Here is an 18,282-nt window from a genome sequence, read left to right on the forward strand (position 1 = left end):
GGCGGGCCGTATGCTTGTTTGCCACCGACGTAGTATTAAAAAAAATGGTGTTTTCGACAGTCTGTTCTTAACTGGTCCCTGTTGATAGTAAAACGACGCGTTAACGTTGAGAATTGCGTCCTCATGTACATACGAGTGTATAATTATGCTTATTTAATTATTAATATATAAAATGATAAATATTAAATTAATTTATTTAACTATTTATTGTGAATGTTATTTAGTATTTTCCGTTATGTGAGGTAAGTTATGGCATAATAGGCTAAAAAATAAAATGTGAGTATGAAAATGGCATACAAAATACAGCTCTATAGAGAATATTCAGTCATTCATATAACATTGGGGTTCATCAAAAAAGGACTGTACAGGTTTTTAAAGGGTCGGCAACGCGCATGTAACACCTCTGGAGTTGCAGGCGTTCATGGGCTGCGGTGACTGCTTACCATCAGGCAGGCCGTATGCTTGTTTGCCACCGTCGTGGTATAAAAATATTTAAAAATGTGACGTTCCACGGGTAAAGGTACCTTATGGCGGCTGGCGGTTACGTCGCGTAGCATCGTATTAGTATTGGAAAGTGTTTAATCACCGCGTAAACGCCCACCGTGATAAGGCACCGCGAAACAGCACAATTGAGGATTTCCGGATAAAAAATACCATTATTTGCCTTATGGTTTACTGGCAGAGAATGCCTAGTGGCATTAAGTCTGCATGAAGTACACTTTTTTATGTACAATAGTTAAAAAAATTAATGAATATTGGAGCGTCGTTACTAACAGCGTAAGCGCTGACCGCCATAAGGTACCTTTAACCGTGGGACGTCACAATTTTTTTTTTTAGTTTTTATTGTACAAAAAATACAACAAAACATGAAATAAAAGACTCTTCACACCTTATATTAAACTATATTTTACTTACTCTGTATACTAAACATCAAATAACTAACTCAAAATATACTTTTTAATCAGATAATGTCCGTGATTCAGAGTCTAAATAACCCAAAATTTGTCATGTTTTCCTAAAAAAAGTAAAATACACTTTTTTCAACCCCCAAATATACTTATGCCAATTCTTACCTCGCACAAATTGGGTTCTCATCTTTAGGTAACTAATTGTATTATTGCATTACGTTTTTCTAGTATTATTTATAACTGACTATCAGAAAAGTATTTAAAATATACGTAAGTGATGGTTGTAATAAGGTTCACTTTGGTAAATTGTGGTTTTTGCATTTAACTAAATCAGAAAGACGTGTGATCTTGTACGAGTTTATTAAGCGACTGATAGGACATATAAAATAGAAAGAGAAGGCGGGAATATACTTAAACAGGCATGCATAAGGTTCAAATTTAACACAACATACCGCCCACCAAAAGGACACTTACGTCCTTTTCATAACCTTACAATAGTACAATTTAAATTGAATCAAATTGACATTACAAAGTTTCAGTATCAACGGGCAACGCACATAGTTTAGTTACAGACCGTTTCACTATAGCACTACCAGATTTCACACTATACACTCTAGTAAAACCGTCTTCAGCAGGGTGTTTGTCCATAATGCGGCCCAGTGACCATTTGCCTGGAGGTAAGTTATCAGTTTTAATAAGCACTATATCTCCTATTTTAAACTCCTTCTCTTTTTTCAGCCATTTAGGTCTTTGTTGCAGTCTGGATAGGTACTCATCTTGCCATCGACGCCAAAAATCTGCCAGCAGTTTCTGAGTAAGTTGCCAGCGTGACAAGGTATGTATTTTGCATTCTTTATAATCTGCTGCTGGAACAACTATAGGGGCTTCACCTATTAAGAAATGTCCTGGGGTAAGTATTTCAGCGTTTTCAGGGTCTGAGTTATCGAGAGGACACAGGGGCCGAGAATTCAAACATGCCTCGGTCTCGTAAAGTACGGTCGTCATCTCTTCGAACGTCAGGTTTGTTGTCAGAACTCTCTTTAGATGGTGTTTTATGGACTTGACGCCAGCTTCCCAAAGACCACCGAAGTTAGGGCTATAAGCTGGAATGAAGTGCCATTGTGTGCCTTCGATTGCAAGTGTCTCTGCTATTGGTCCAGTAAATTTCAATTTAGCTTCATTCCAGGCTTCTACAAGTTCTTTGTTAGCACCTACAAAGTTTCTACCCTGGTCGCTCCACAGGTGAGTACATTTTCCTCTTCTAGCGACGAAGCGTTTGAATGCTGCTATGAACGCTTCTGAAGTAAGGTCTCCAACTAGTTCAATGTGAATTGCTTTGACGGCCATACAAATAAAAATAGCAATGTATGCCTTCACAGTTTTTCCTCCTCTGCCTTTAGACGTCAATATCTGGTATGGCCCTGCAAAGTCTACTCCACTGTGTAGAAATGGTCTCGAAGGAGTGACTCTCGTCTCCGGTAAATCTCCCATGATTTGAGGTTTCGACGTAGCATTTTGTTTTGCACAAGTAAGGCATTTCTGTATGTGTCTCTTGACTAAGGACTTTGCTCGTAATATCCAGTATTTAGAACGTAAGTAGCATAGCATTTCAGCCATAGTGCCATGAAGCGTTCTCGTATGTGCGTCAGCAATTATTAGTGGTACTAACGAGTTCTTGTTTCCCAGAATGATTGGATGCTTTCTGTTCTCATCTATATTTGCATATCTGAGGCGACCGCCCACCCTGAGGAATTTGTTTTCATCTACGTATGGGGCGAGGGATCGTAAGCAGCTCTTTCTTTTGACTTGTTTATTTGATATCAACCGTTCTATTTCTTCTTGATATTCTTCTTGCTGTGCCATTTTTATGCAAATATTCATGGCGTTTTGTAATTCCATTGTAGTTATATCTTTGTCAATGCCATCTGGATTTTTCTTGTAGTTTAGGAATCTTCGGCAATAGACAATACTTTTAAGTAGTTCAGTTAATTTATCAAAATCTCCAAATTGTGTAGTCAATGTCTTTTCTTGTTTTTCCAGGTCCTCAATATTCAGGTAAGTTTGAATTTTTTGTACTTTTATTTCTTCATCAGTTGTAAAATCCTCTTGTTTACTAATATTTATTTCTTTTTCAGATAACCAGCTCGGGCCGTGCCACCACAGATCATAGTTCTTAAGTGTGGACAGTTTCATTCCTCTTGAAGCGATATCTGCAGGGTTATCTTTAGATTGCACATGGTACCAGTGTTTGTTGTTTAAGTTCTCAACAATTTCTACGACGCGGTTGGCTACAAACGGTTTCCATCTATTGGGTTCTCCACAAAGCCAAGCGATCACTATCGAAGAGTCGGTCCATGCGAACATGCTTGTAGTTGGTATTCTCATCGCCGATCCAATCTGTTTCATTAGTTTAGACAGGAGTAAGGCGCCACATAATTCTAATCTCGGGAGAGAGATCGTTTTCAAAGGAGATATTCTCGTTCGTGCAGCGATGATTTTTGTTGTTATTTTGTTTTCACTCTCAACTCTTATGTATACGACAGCTGCGTAAGCACGCATAGATGCGTCGCTAAATCCGTGTATCTGTATCTTTTCTTCTTCCGTTTCTGTTGTGCCAAGCCATCTATCCATTTTTATATCTTTGACATTTTCAAAATCATCTCTTATCTGTTTCCATTCTTCTTCGAGCTCAGGGCTGACAGATTCATCCCACGACACCTTTTCAAGCCATAACCTTTGCATCAGCATCTTCGCCATAACAGTGCTTGGTGCGATCCAGCCTAGTGGATCAAATAGCCTTTGTACATCTGATAATATCCCACGTTTAGTTATAGTCTTTGACATTGGCGGCAGTGATAAGTTATATTGAAATTTATCTGCACCAAGGTTCCATGCAATTCCAAGTGCTTTTATAGTTCCATCAAGGTTCAGTTCTACCTGTGCATTAGCTGATCTCTTATCTTCATCAATAGATTTCATAAATTCAATGTTATTAGAACACCATTTCATGAGTTGGAATCCGCCTTGTTTTAGGATGCGCGTTACTTCATTAGCTATTGCAATAGCTTCATCAGCGGTTGCTGCCCCTGACAGCAAGTCGTCCATATAAAAGTCTTCTTTTATTGTTTTGATTGCCACTTTGCTGTGGTTGTTGGTTACACGTTTACCGAGTTGTTTTTCTTCTTCATCGATAGCAATCTTTTGAAGTGTCTTGACCGCTAAGTATGGAGCTGGAGCAGTACCGAAAGTGACTCGGAGCATACGATATTCCTTCAACTCTTCAGACTCGTCTTGTCGCCAAAGAATCCGTTGGTAATTTGCGTCCTCTTTTGTTACCAATATTTGGCGGTACATCTTCTGAACGTCTGCCACGAAGCCAACTCGTTTCAGTCTCCATCTCATTAAAAGATTTCTCAAGTCATCTTGTAGTTGTGGGCCTATCATGAGTTCATCATTTAGTGAGACGTTGTTGGATCCTTTGCATGAAGCGTCAAAAACAAGACGCGTGCGCGTAGTTTCTTTATCGTCGCGAATTACAGCGTGATATGGCAAGTACACCGATTTATCATCCTTTTCCTTTTCAGGTACTTCTTCTAGATGTCCTTCTTTCAGGTAATCATTAATACCCTTTATGAATTCTGTTTTGAGGTTCGGCGAACGCTTAAACTTTCTTTCCAATTGCATGAATCTCTTTGTAGCTATCTCTTTTGTATTTCCATCAAGTACTCTTGGATTCTCAGTCTTAAATGGCAGCTTCACAATGTATCTTCCTTCTTGGTTTCGAGTGACTGTTTTTTCATAGATTTCTTCACATAGTTGTTCTTCCTTGGTGTATTTTCTATTAGTGTCCGTTTCTATTTCCCATAGAGATTTCAGTGTGTCTTCTATATCGACCTGATGGTGCATGACGAGGTAAGAATCTTCTTCTGATGTGCTATCACTCTCTCCAAAAAGAATCCAGCCCAGGTTAGTTCTTTGTGCGCATGGTGTACCTGGTGGACCTTTGACTAGTTCTGCTTGCAGTATTCTAGCGTATACTCGGACCCCTAGCAAGAGATCTATGGGTCCCGAGTTGTTGTAATTAGGATCTGCTAGCTGTAATCCTTGTAAATGAGGCCATGGTTGTTGAACAATATGCTTCTTGGGTAACTTCTTGGTCAGCTGTTTCGACATTACATAAGCTTTGACCGGTAGGACAAATGTTTTATCCCACTGTGATTTTATTTGTAGCTCACAGACGTGGTTGATTTCTGTTCTCATAGGACCCAAGCCCGTGATGCTACCCCTTACATGTTGTCGGTCAAGCTTGAGCAGTTGAGCCGCTTTCTCGCTTATAAATGATTCTTCGGAACCTTGGTCTATTAGCGCGCGCAGTGGAATGATGTGACCTTGGTTGCTTCTTGCTTCCACCACAGCAGTCGCTAGTAGTGCTGATTTCTGTCTAGTAGTGAGATGTAACGCGATCACTGTGTTTGCTTGTACTTCTTCTATGTCTTCTACAACATGTAATGATGAAGCCAGTGGTTGTGAGGGACTCGTAGGGGCCACAGGCTCAGTCTGCTTTAGTTGATGTAGAAGGGAGTGATGACGTCGGTGACATATTCTACAGGACACAGGTACTCGACATTTTGATGCTGAATGCCCTGGTACTAGACAGTTGTAACATAAGTTGTTATTCTTGACATATTCGCTTCTCTCCGTTGGTTCCATCTTGGTAAACTCCTTGCAGTGACATAATGTATGACTTTCTTTACACATTACACAACTCCTGTTCTCGAAGGTAGGTGTGGCAACATGGCATGTACTTCGCTCCTTGTTTGACTTCACTTCCCTTGTATTATTAGAAAGAAGTTCCAGCGTACGAAACTTGGCCTCTAGAAACTCCTTAAAATCGCTCCACTTCGGTAAGGGTTCAGAGTCACTCTTATAAGCATGTTCTTCCCAGTCTTTATGCGTCTCTGGGTCCAATTTCTGAACAAGCAAAAATAACACTAGTGGATCCCAAGAGTCAACAGAAACATTCAGGTTCTGAATATTGTGTAAACACTCTGACGTTGTATCTAAGAGTACTTTCAATTGAACAGCTGATTGTGTGGTCATTTTACGCTGATTAACCAATTTCTTTAAATTATTGTTCAAAATTAAGCGTTTGTTGCCATACCTTGTTTTCAGAATCAGCCATGCTTGTGAATAATTATCAGACGTAATTTGAATGTGCCTCAGTAACGACGATGCTTCGGCAGTAACACTTGTCTTCAAATAATGTAGCCTTTGTACGTCACTTAACATCTTGTTATTATGCACGAGTGACATAAATAAATCCTTGAACGCGGGCCACTCTTCATAACTTCCACTAAAGGTAGGTAACTCGATCCGCGGCAAACGTACAAAGTTGTTTTGTGTTCCTGCTATAGCATAGCTTGCATTCGTAATAGAAGTTTCCATTAAAGTATCTTGCACTAAACTTGAAAGTCTGTCCATTAAATCTCCCCGGAGTACGTTGTATAAATCTTCGTAAATAAAAAACTCTTCATTCAAAAAGTATGGTAAAACACCCCTTTGCTCCGAAGGTGTATCCTTAACCAACTCTTGATGTCCATTATTGAACGTAGTCCAGTACTCATCAATCATTTTAATGCGAGACTCGATGTAACCCTTGGTTAATCTTTCTTTAGGGCATTTCTTTAAGTTAGTTTGTGTTTTCCGAAGCACTATAGCACTATCTTCAAGCACAGCAAGTAATTGTTTTTGTTTATCAGTCATTGTTAACGATAAAACACTGCAATTTCACGTACAAGTCTATAAAACGTTGTTATAACTTTAAGCAATAAAACTTGTTTATATTCAAAAAACTCATTAGTTTGAGGTGCAATTCGTTAGCATTTGCCGGCTCCTTATCTCTGGAATGCGCCTCGCTATTGTTCTCGCCGCCGGGCGGCCGGTGTCCGATGCACTAATTTATCCGGTTCGATTGCGACCATATGATGGTTGTAATAAGGTTCACTTTGGTAAATTGTGGTTTTTGCATTTAACTAAATCAGAAAGACGTGTGATCTTGTACGAGTTTATTAAGCGACTGATAGGACATATAAAATAGAAAGAGAAGGCGGGAATATACTTAAACAGGCATGCATAAGGTTCAAATTTAACACAACAGTAAGTTAACAATTCTGTTGAAAAACACTGAAAATAAAAACATTTACAGTAACACCCTTTATACGATGATAAATATCAAAATACAAATATAAACATGAAAGTACAAAGGTTATTACTGTATTTTATAATTCGCGAATTTGTGTCCGTATACTTATATGATCTGCGTGTAGAATAAAAGAGGTGCTTTGGGGTAATTGCGAACGGCCAACAATTCCAAAATTATACTAAATTATTTGTTAATCACTCTTCAGTAATTTTGTTTGGAATTAATAGCATAATTCATGAATATAAGCAAATAATTATTTATTGTAGAAGTCTAAGAATAAAATCGCGACTTTTAATTTGAGAGCTAACGTAGATAGTATAGGGACCGTGCGCGTTTGAGGGTCTGCCATCTTGTGGTCTGAATCGGAACCATAAACAGGCACATTTACACGTCAAGTGTTTTCTTGTTCATAGTAGGTTCTGCCATCTTGTGGGCTACATCGGAACAATAAACATCACATTTACGCTTCGCGCCAAAAATCTGACAGCTCCTGTGCTGCCTCCTACAGTTCATGCACGCTCCCTATTATAGTTAAATACATTTTGTGGAAACTGCACAGTCCGTCACTTTCACGCTTACATACTCGTTAGAACGTGACAGGCATGGTGACAAATGATAAAGAGCCGACCATCTTAGCCCTGGATTATCAAATTGAGAACCGAAGCTATATATCATTGTAGTACAGTCGCCATGAGATATATCAGAGCGGCCAAAGTGTTTAAAAATATCTGAACATGCACTTTAACGTTCTGATATTACAGATTTTGTTCAGATATTTTTGAATATTGCCCGCTCCGATATATCTGATGGATACTCTGCACGAAGCAGTACAGCGCCATCTACATCAAATGTCGAAATTTGCACGAATTTGTCTGATGGGTAATTCCACGAGACTTCTTTCTCGCGTTGTCCTATATTTGCCAGGGCTCAAGGGAGAATAAGGAGGAATTCCACGAGACTGACGTCAGTTACCAATTCTGTCGTGTTCTTACATTAATTAAGCAAAGTTAAGTATCCAGATATCTACCTGTAGGGCTACGCCAGACATACAGATACTTAAATTTGCTTAATTAATGTAAAAACACACGAAAAAATGGTAACTGACGTTACAGTCTCGTGGAATTATCCTGATTTTAAATATTTTATACAATCAAAGTGGTCTAAGTAAAACAAAAGTCGATTTATTTCGTAATAACCCCAAGGCACCTCGTACAAAGTGCCCTCCACCGTAAAGTTATATTCTCACATTTATAATATAAATATTAAAAGTAAAAGCTTTAGCGTTGATAGTCAATTCTTTTTAAATTGTTGAGTTTTTAAAAATCTATTGAGAAAATTAGGTAATAAATTAATTATTGTACTTATTTCGCGTAAAGCTTGGTTGGAGTTGGATTACTCGTATTTTAAGCTTTTTTTAACAAATATTTATGAATGCTCTTAATATGTGATAAACTTTGACATGGAAATTATAAGGAGCTTTTGGAAACCAAATGCCGATCAGACGTCGGATTTTAGGGGGCAAAATTAAATATCAGGTAGGGAGTTCCTATACTTGCTATATCGATTAACCGATTTATCGATTCTTACTAAAATTGATATTCAGTTTAACAGTTTATATTATCAACTCGTCTTTGAATGAAATTCTAGTTTCCAAAAATATAATTACTTTTTGTAATTTCTATGTCACCGTAAAAAAAGTGTCGTTTTCAGAGAAAAGGGATCACTGGCTGGCGTATACGTGTCCGCTATTCTTAACGACACGTTTAATAAAATTAAGCAACGCATATGTTTCTCCTTTTGAGTTGCAAGCGTCCATATGTTACTGTAATCTCTTACTATCGATATTTATGCTCGTTATCCTCCGACGAAGAGAAATACGAAATCAATAATAATTGCATTCACTGGTACCTTTTCTGTGGAAACAACCTCTCGCCTCGAATGATGGTACATACGGCAGTTCATTTTTACATCGAGCTGTCAAATGATATTCGTAAACATTTTTTGAAAGTATACCACGTTAAAAGCGGTGGTGGCCGAGTGGATATGACGTCCGACTTTCAATCCGGAGGTCGTGGGTTCAAATCCTGGCTCGTACCAATGAGTTTTTCGGAACTTATGTACGAAATATCATTTGATATTTACCACTAGCTTTTCGGTGAAGGAAAACATCGTAAGGAAACCTGCATACATCTGCGATGAAATTCAAAGGTGTATGTGAAGTCCCCAATCCGCATTGGGCTAGCGTGGGGACTAGAGCCCGAGCCCTCTCGCGCATGAGGGGAGGCCTGTGCCCAGCAGTGGGACGTATATAGACTGAATTATTATTATTATACCACGTTAGTTCAAACCCTGGAATGACGGGACAATTTTTCGCCAGTCTGATTCAATTGTCCGATCAAATCAGGCCGTGTCCGAACGCCAATTTGGCTCACCGATTCCACTTTACTCGATTATGACAACATGGTGCACCACCATACGCAAGAATGCCAATTTATGCGTATCTGGTGACATTATTTTTAATTTAAAGCGCTTTAATTTCACCATAAGTCTAAAATAGGTGATTAAATTGTGTACGTGTGCGCTAGATGAGTTTGGCGCTAATTTTTCTGCTGATCAAATCGGCCGATTTTATCAACCCGTATGGACTGGGCTTTAGAATTGTAACAGTTAAATATTGATTTAAATTTTATTGCACATAAAATTATTAGTACATATGGCGGACTTAATGACATAAGGCATTCTCTTCCGGTCAACCACTGGGCCAAAATGAGACGTTTGTTAGATGCAGGCTTTATAATAGATAAATTAAAACGATAACGCTACCTACTATTTACCAAATAAATACTAATATACTATGAAATCATAAACTTAAATATATACTTTGCTATACTTACATAAAAATCTACATATATACATTATACATGTATCTATTTTCAATCATTATTTATAAGTATATTTCGCCATAGAGAAATAAGAAGTAATAGAGTACTCACTCCATAGATTACTTTTGATACCAAAATGATTATTATATACGCAGTCGACATCTAGCATCAAGTAGCGGAACTCTTAGTACTGCTACTCGACAATAGATATCGCGGCAAACAAAAAGCCTAATGCTCAACGATTTTTTGCTGCTAATATTATAACCAGAGTAAGCGTAGGAGTTGAAAATAGAGTTCCGGTTACTCTGGTTATAATATTAGCGGAAAATCGTTGATCATTAGACTTTTTGTTTGCCGCGATATCTATTGTCGAATAGCAGTACTGAGAGTTCCGCTACTCGATGCTAGATGTCGACTGCGTATATATTAAGCGTTTGCTACCAAAACGAAGGTATGGAGTGTGAGTATTACGTCTTATTTCTCTATGATTTCGCAGATAGATATTTATGCAGCATGCGCTTGAACGTAAATTTACTCTGGGCTTTCCGGATATTAAGGTCGTAAATAATATAGATTTGCGGTAATATTCCTCTACTATTTTGAGACTTGAAGGAACTGTCACAAATAATTAAAGGAACTCCTAGAGACCATCATTCGACGCGAGCGGTATAAATTAGTTCCTTCACCCATCACATTATTTATTACACTATTATGGAGAATGTTGCCATCTGTCCCCCATTTAAATAAAATATTTATTTCTACTTTAAATTTGAAGTTATGCGTGGAACAATACGAATATATCTGAGCCAAAACCCGCGCTGGCCCTATGCGGGTTGGGGACTTCCCTTACACCTCTGAAGCTAGTATGTAGTTTTGGCCCAGATATGTCTGTATGTCTGTCTGTAGGGCCGTATAGTTAAAAATCTGTTTATAATGAGAGGGGACATAATAATATATTGTAATATATTGTATTATATTCAAAATAATACCTATATTATTAACTCCAAATGAAGAGATAGATAACTGAGTGATGTCACTTGCGTTAAATTTTGTTTAAATCTTAAGTGGATGCTAATATTCGGTCCCTACGGAATTGTATGAAAAATAAAATATTGCATTTTGTATGGTTGTATTTATTTATAGAAAATCCTAACTTAGAACAGTGGACGTTCTACCTTAGTGTTAGCAAAGATAATTGATTGTAATAGAGAGATAAAGTCTCAAAAAAAAGGTGCAATCGGTTTGACATCCAAAACAGATGGCGCTTTACTGCGCCATATAGGGACCGTGCGCGTTGGAGGGTCTGCCATCTTGTGGTCTGAATCGGAACCATAAACAGGCACATTTACACGTCAAGTGTTTTCTTGTGCATAGTAGGTTCTGCCATCTTGTGGGCTACATCGGAACAATAAACATCACATTTACGCCTCGCGCCAAAAATCTGACAGCTCCTGTGCTGCCTCCTACAGTTCATGCACGCTCCCTATATTTTGCGTTCGCTGAATTTCCAAACGTCAACTTTTGAGAGTTACCGCATAATGTAAGGAGCTGTTCGGCGCCATCTCATTTACCTGCCAAAGTTGAAGCACGAATTTTTCTAAGATTTTACGAATTTTTTATACGCACGTGCTGTAACATATTCTGTTGACTTATAAATAATAAAATTTTATTATTGTTATTACGAGCCCATACTGTCCCACTGCTGGGCAAAGGCCTCCCTCTTATTCTTCCACGTGTCCCTATCCTCGGAAGTCTCCCACCAGTCTCTGTCGAAGGCATCAAGTTCGTCATAATAAAATAAATAAACGAATATTATCACAGGCTCTCGGTCTGGCACCTTTTTCGTAGATCAGTACCCTTCCTGCTCTGTACAGTCCTGATGCCATGGACTTGGTCCTCAAAGGTTAACTGGAAGAGATCCCATACAGGGATAAGTTCGCCTTTTGTTGTATTTAATTTACTCTGTAACTGTGTTTTTCGTTTTTTTATTTCTATGTACAATAAAGTATATACATACATACATACTTCGTGTTGATTATTCTATGAGGGCGATGTCCCAACCATTTTCGCCAAAAAGTTTTTCCGTCTGTCTTTATCGCACTTGCGTGATCCCAGTGACAGTGACAGGGAAGCAGATAGACAATTTTCTTATTTCGATGTTCTCGAGAACTCCGTATCTTTAGGTACTTAAATAAGTAAACAAACAATTTGTACATTTTCGGGTTATAGCATTTATTGGTTAACCAACCAAATACAAAACCGCCTGGATCTGTCACTGAACGACCTGACTTTAACCTACATTATTTGATCATGTAATGTTTTCATCTACCCTCAACTGGTTTCAGGAGCCGTTTGAGGGTAGATGTTGTTTACTTTTTTTTAAATACCTAAAGATACATAGTATAGGAAGAAACAGTTTCTGGAGATGCCGGTGCGAACCCCGCTGGCATCATTGACCATTCATGACTTTAAAAATCATTTTACATGACAAACTCATTTTTTTTTAATTATAAATGTTTTTTAAAAGTAGGTAAACCGTCTATTACTGGCCACCTTGTACTAAAAGGGATTTTGTTTAATAATCACACAATCTAAGTTAACATCTACTTCTTGTCATTACATTAACTTCTCTATTTCCGCTACCCAAAGGTTGTCTGGAAGAGATCGCTTTTTAGCGATAAGACCGCCTTGTCTGCCTCTAAATTTAATCAATGGTTTATTATTCTTGTATATTTTTACTGAGGTGTGCCAATAAAGAGTATTCTATCTTCTATCTATCTAAGTTAATAATCAGAACGAAAGTTATTTAGTTTACTTGAATTGTGTAAATAAATAGAATTCTTATTTTTGCTATTTTAGTATAAGGTGATATGTAAATCAATTTAATTTACTCAATAGGTACACTATAAAGCATCTATTCGTAATCGTTGATAACGACATATGACTAGATAACTGTCAATGAAAATGTGTAGATGGCGTTAGGAGTCCTAATATTCCAAAGAGCATTCATCCTGTGTTTTTAAATTGTTGCAGTAAGTCTGTTGCGTTACCGGTATGTTTACTCTACAAAATTTCACTTAGTTCTGGGTCCTTACCAAAAATTTGGAAAAATCCATAATTGTGCCTATTTTTAAAACGGTGATAAACATAATATTAGAAACTACCGTGGCATTTCCAAATTATCAGTACTTCCTAGACATATTTGAAAAAGTGAGCTACTTGATTATATTCTGAGCGCAATGGACAAGAATTATCAAGTTGATGCTATCTATACCGATTACTGAAAGGCATTTGATAAAATTTCGCACACTGTTTTACTAAAGAAACTTGAAATGTTCGGTATTCATGGATACTTGTTGCGTTGCCTCACATCGTCCTTACGGGATTGAACTCAAGCAGTTACCATTAAAGGGTACACCTCTAGTTTTGTGCCTATTACGTCAGGTGTCCCGCAGGGCTCGCATTTAAGGCCACTAATATTTAACATATATATTAATGATGTCACCAACTGTTTCTTAAATTCTAAAGTATTATTGTATGCTGACGATACTAAGATATTTACCGTTGTCCCGTTGTGAAGTCCGAGGCTGATTGCGTCAATTTGCAGGATGACCTTAATAGATTGAACAACTACTGTTTATGTAATAACCTATATTTTAACATAAATAAATGTTCAATTATTACATTTACGCGGAAGCGCTATAACCTTTATTTATACCATTGGAAACCAACCACATACTAGAGTTACTGAGGTTAGAGATTTAGGAGTATATTTTAGACAGTGAAATTCAATTGGTTTCACATATAGGTCGATAGCAAAATAAAGATTTCAAAAACCCCAAAACGTTACTTCTTCTATATAATGCATATGTAAGGTCATATTTGGAATACGCATTTACAGTTTGGAGTCCTCACTTAAAAAAAATCGTTTATTAAAAGAAAGAAGAAAAAATTACATAACTAGCTGAGTGGTCCCACGCTAGGCTAAGCCTGTATCGTGGTGACCGCTCTACAGAATTACTACATACATTTTTGCGGTATCCTCTAAACTAAAATACATTCCTATCTTGGATAATTAATGAAAAACATGCGCTGAATTAAATACATGCAAATAGAATACTAAATAATACTACCTATATTATATTTACAATACAATTTTGAGTAAAAATTAACCATATCAGAAATAAAAATAAAAATCATGATGTGTGTGTGTGAGTGTGTGTGTGTGTGTGTGTGTGTGTGTGTGTGTGTGTGTGTGTGTGTGTGTGTGTGTGTGTGTGTGTGTGTGTGAATATGATGTGATGATTTTGTGAGTGAGCGACCTTAAGAAATGTACTTGTGTTGGGATAGGGTGTAGGATGTGTGAGGACTTTTAAGTACACATTACAAATCGTATGAAGTATAAATTCAAATCGTTTAAGCCTGAGAATTTGGAGTCCTTACAAGTGAGAATAATTGTTAATCGTGCTCGTGTATTATCTTATTCACTGAATGTTACTGTTGACTTCAACTTTAAATTAAAAATACCTAATAATTGTACTTTTTTTCTGATTAAAGGAATTTTGTATTAGGTATAACTGGAAACTGTACCCCTAGTGTAAATAAATTCGATTTCGAAACGTGACGTACGCGTTTGCGTTTAGTCTCATTCTGTATTGGATTTAGAAAGAGCGCGCCAAGCGGGACGTTTTGGAAACTCAAAATCCTATACAAAATGAAACTTAACGCAAACGCGTTCGTCACGTTATGATGTCGATAAAATTTACAATAGGGGTACTGTTTTGGCTGATGTTCTAACTTTATCTTGTACCTTATTGTATTATTATAAATAAATAAAATAAATAAATAAATATTATAGGACATTATTACACAAATTGACTAAATCCCAAAGTAAGCTCAATAAGGTTTGTGTTGAGGGTACTTAGACAACGATATATATAATATATAAATATGTATAAATACTTAAATACATAGAAAACACCCATGACTCAGGAACAAATATCCATGCTCATCACACGAATAAATGCCCTTACCAGGATTTGAGCCCGGGACCATCAGCTTCGTAGGCAGGGTTACTACCCACTAGGCCAAACCGGTCGACAAATATATAAAGCCGTGTACTCACTAGCGAGCCGTAACCGTAACATGCGTGATACAGTAACGAGGTTCTAGTGTGTACGCGTGTTACAGTTACGGCTCACGATGTCGCCGGAACGCTTTCACCGAGCGTACTCATTTTGCGAGCTGTAACTGTAACCAAACAGATACAGTAACAAGGTTCTAGTGTGTACGCGTGTTACAGTTACGGCTCACGATGTCGCCGGAACGCTTTCACCGAGCGTACTCATTTTGCGAGTTGTAACTGTAACCAAACAGATACAGTAACGAAGTTCTAGTGTGTACGGGGAGTGTAACGAACGTGGAGGCCTGCCCTGCCCTCAGTTTTAGCCCAGGCATCTTCTTTTGTAGTTTTGTCGTTCTTTTGGCAGGAATGTTTTTTGTAGTAGTCCTTATCCTTAGGGTTCCATAGCACCGTGTTTTCCCTGTAGGCGTCTATCAACGACAGACATTTCTCCTCTGACCATTCACTCATGTCGAGAGAAATAAAAAGTACAGATAGCGGCTAGCAACAACCTCTCCTCTTGACGTCCACGAGCGCACTGCGAGCGCCCTTTGATTCGCGGCAAAAACCGACAATCGTCGGCTCGTTGCGAGTCGCTCGTGTGGCGTTCATCAACCACGTACATACTATGTTTGTACAGTAAGTGTTGTAACAGTAACGGTTACAGTTACGTGCAACGTTACAGGTTCAGAAATGAGTACGCTGTAAACATCGGCTCGCTGCAAGCCCGACGCGTACCCGCTCGCAGCAGGTTCGCGAACCACGTACACACTATGTTTTTGTAACAGTAACGGTTACAGTTACGTGCAACGTTACAGGTTCAGAAATCAGTACGCTGTAAACATCGGCTCGCTGCAAGCCCGACGCGTACCCGCTCGCAGCAGGTTCGCGAACCACGTACACACTATGTTTTTTGGTTACAGTGCATGCAACGGTTACGGTTACAGCTCGCTAATGAGTACACGGCTTTATGTGAGGTATGTTTCCCAAAAAAAAGGGAATTTGAAATATGTAATAAACTTCCTAGCTACTCAACTTATTCTGGTAAGTACTCATCAGTGAGGTCACCGGACCGATATGTGTATTCAGGATAATGTAGAACTGCAGACCGCAACTGACGCTAGCCAGCTTGTTTTCACGGAATATTATCGAATGTAGGAAAATAACAGGTCGGTATTGCGCATTTACAATATTTGTTATTCAATTATTATTAATCGTATGCCAAGATTCGAGTCGCTTAAGGTTAATAGAAAGTATAATAAAGAGTTAAAGAACTATATCCAATGTCTTGGCCCATAGAGCTGCGTCTTCACTAGGAGCGAGCGAGTCTTCATGGTTTCCAATAAACTTATTCAATTAAAAGTAGAGGTATAGCTCCAAAGTTGATGTGACAACAATATACATATGTATATAGAAAGATAGCGAGAATTTGGATTTAATTTGTGTTATTCTTTCACACAGACTTTGAAATGGGTCAAAGGATCTTTAGAGGATATAACTTGAATATTTTGCAATGAAACCATTCCATAGAATATAATTTACAGTACATATGGTGCTACTTTGCCGCACTAATGCGAAAATTAGCACATTACGTTACTCTGTCTAACATTTAAAGGGCCATATGTACTGTAAAATGTTGTACAATACATGTGCGAATAGGTAATTTGCAACTCGTGTCGATTTAAAACACTCCCTTCGGCCGTGTTTTAATTTATCGCCACTTGTTTCGAATTTCCTATTTTTCGCACTTGTATGACTTGTATCGTAATGTACTAATAGAAAACCTCATTCCACACCAGTTAGGTGGCAGGGTGTGAGGATGAATGCCGCTAGCTAGGAAATACATCAAACTATTTTTAACCGACTTCAAAAAAGGAGGACCTTTATTTTTTTGTTGTATGTATGTTACTCGATATCTCCGAGAATCGTGAACCGATTTTCAATTTTTTTTTAATCGAACGGGTATACCCCGAGGTGGTCCCGTTGGCACCAAGGCGGGGTCTGATGATGGGATCTTGGAGAAATCGAGGGAACTCTTCAAATGTTATAGGTACATGTATGACGCTTTTGGTAATTTCTGAATTCGGTTATATTTTTTGTTAAAAAGTTTTATTAAATATACTGGAGGACATGCTCCCTTTTTTTGTTATTATTTACAAATAAGTCTAAAATAAATGAACTAAAAATAGGCTGAAGCTTCCTACGTTACTAAGAAAACTATTACATAGAAATGTAAATTACGCAATTATAAATTACCGGTTTAGTTGTGTACTACATGCAAGTAAGGTAAGATAACATACAAAACTATGAAAAATATGACTGGAACCAATTGATCAGTTTCTAGAAAACAAAATTTGCCGAAGATAGATAGATAGATAAGATAGATAAATCATTTATTTGGCAGCTGCAAAAACACACAATATAAAGTTTAAATCATCATAAAGAACACAAATTATTACAGGAACAAAATAAAAATAGCACAAAAGAAAATTGAGACAACAAAATAGGCATAATTAATAAACAATAAAATAAAATAAAATAAAAGTACCTACCTACATACTGTGTGCGTTGCAGCAGGACAAAAGGGTCACGGCTCAGTGATACTCTTCACTCTTTCGAGTAAAACGAACCGAACTTTTTTCTTGAACACGGACAAACTAGGAACAAAAATATCTATATCTTTAAAAGATCATTCAAATTACAAGTATGCCTAAAGAAATAATTTTAGGCATACTGTGTGCCACAGGAGGAAATAGAAAATGTAGGTTTAGAACGTGAGTGGAATCGAGAAATTTTGAAGGATACGCTATCTAACAATAGGTTAGAATCTATGTGATTTCTAATAATTTTAAATAAAAATAAAACATCTAGATATGTTCTTCTTTTCTCCAACGGAAGGAGACTGTGTAGCTGCTGAGGAAAAATAAGCGGCCGGTTCTATAATCAAGGGCTTAACAAAAAAAATCTGAATCCTTTCAAGTCGAGACTTATGAATGCCAAAATAGGGGCTCCAAACAACACTGCTAAACTCCAAAATACTACTGACGAAAGAGTAATACAACACTTTTAACGTGAATGTACTTTTAAATGGTTTAGGTACTTAAACGTAAAATCATTCCTATTTTTAGGGTTCCGTAGTCAACTAGGAACCCTTATAGTTTCGCCATG

The 18,282-nt window shown here is 37.6% G+C and overlaps 1 long non-coding RNA gene across 1 annotated transcript in view; it reads left to right on the plus strand.

Annotated features, from left to right (window-relative positions):
• The window catches only part of LOC133532960 (uncharacterized), a 149,495-nt gene extending 131,939 nt beyond the window's left edge, over window positions 1-17,556 (plus strand). The window contains exon 2 of the long non-coding RNA XR_009801782.1: window positions 17,495-17,556. This is a non-coding gene — a long non-coding RNA (uncharacterized LOC133532960). The remainder of the gene's footprint in view (window positions 1-17,494) is intronic.
• The last annotated feature ends 726 nt before the right edge of the window (window positions 17,557-18,282 follow it).

Source organism: Cydia pomonella, chromosome 28 (genome assembly GCF_033807575.1).
Source record: "Cydia pomonella isolate Wapato2018A chromosome 28, ilCydPomo1, whole genome shotgun sequence".
Classification (NCBI taxonomy): Eukaryota; Metazoa; Arthropoda; class Insecta; order Lepidoptera; family Tortricidae; genus Cydia; species Cydia pomonella.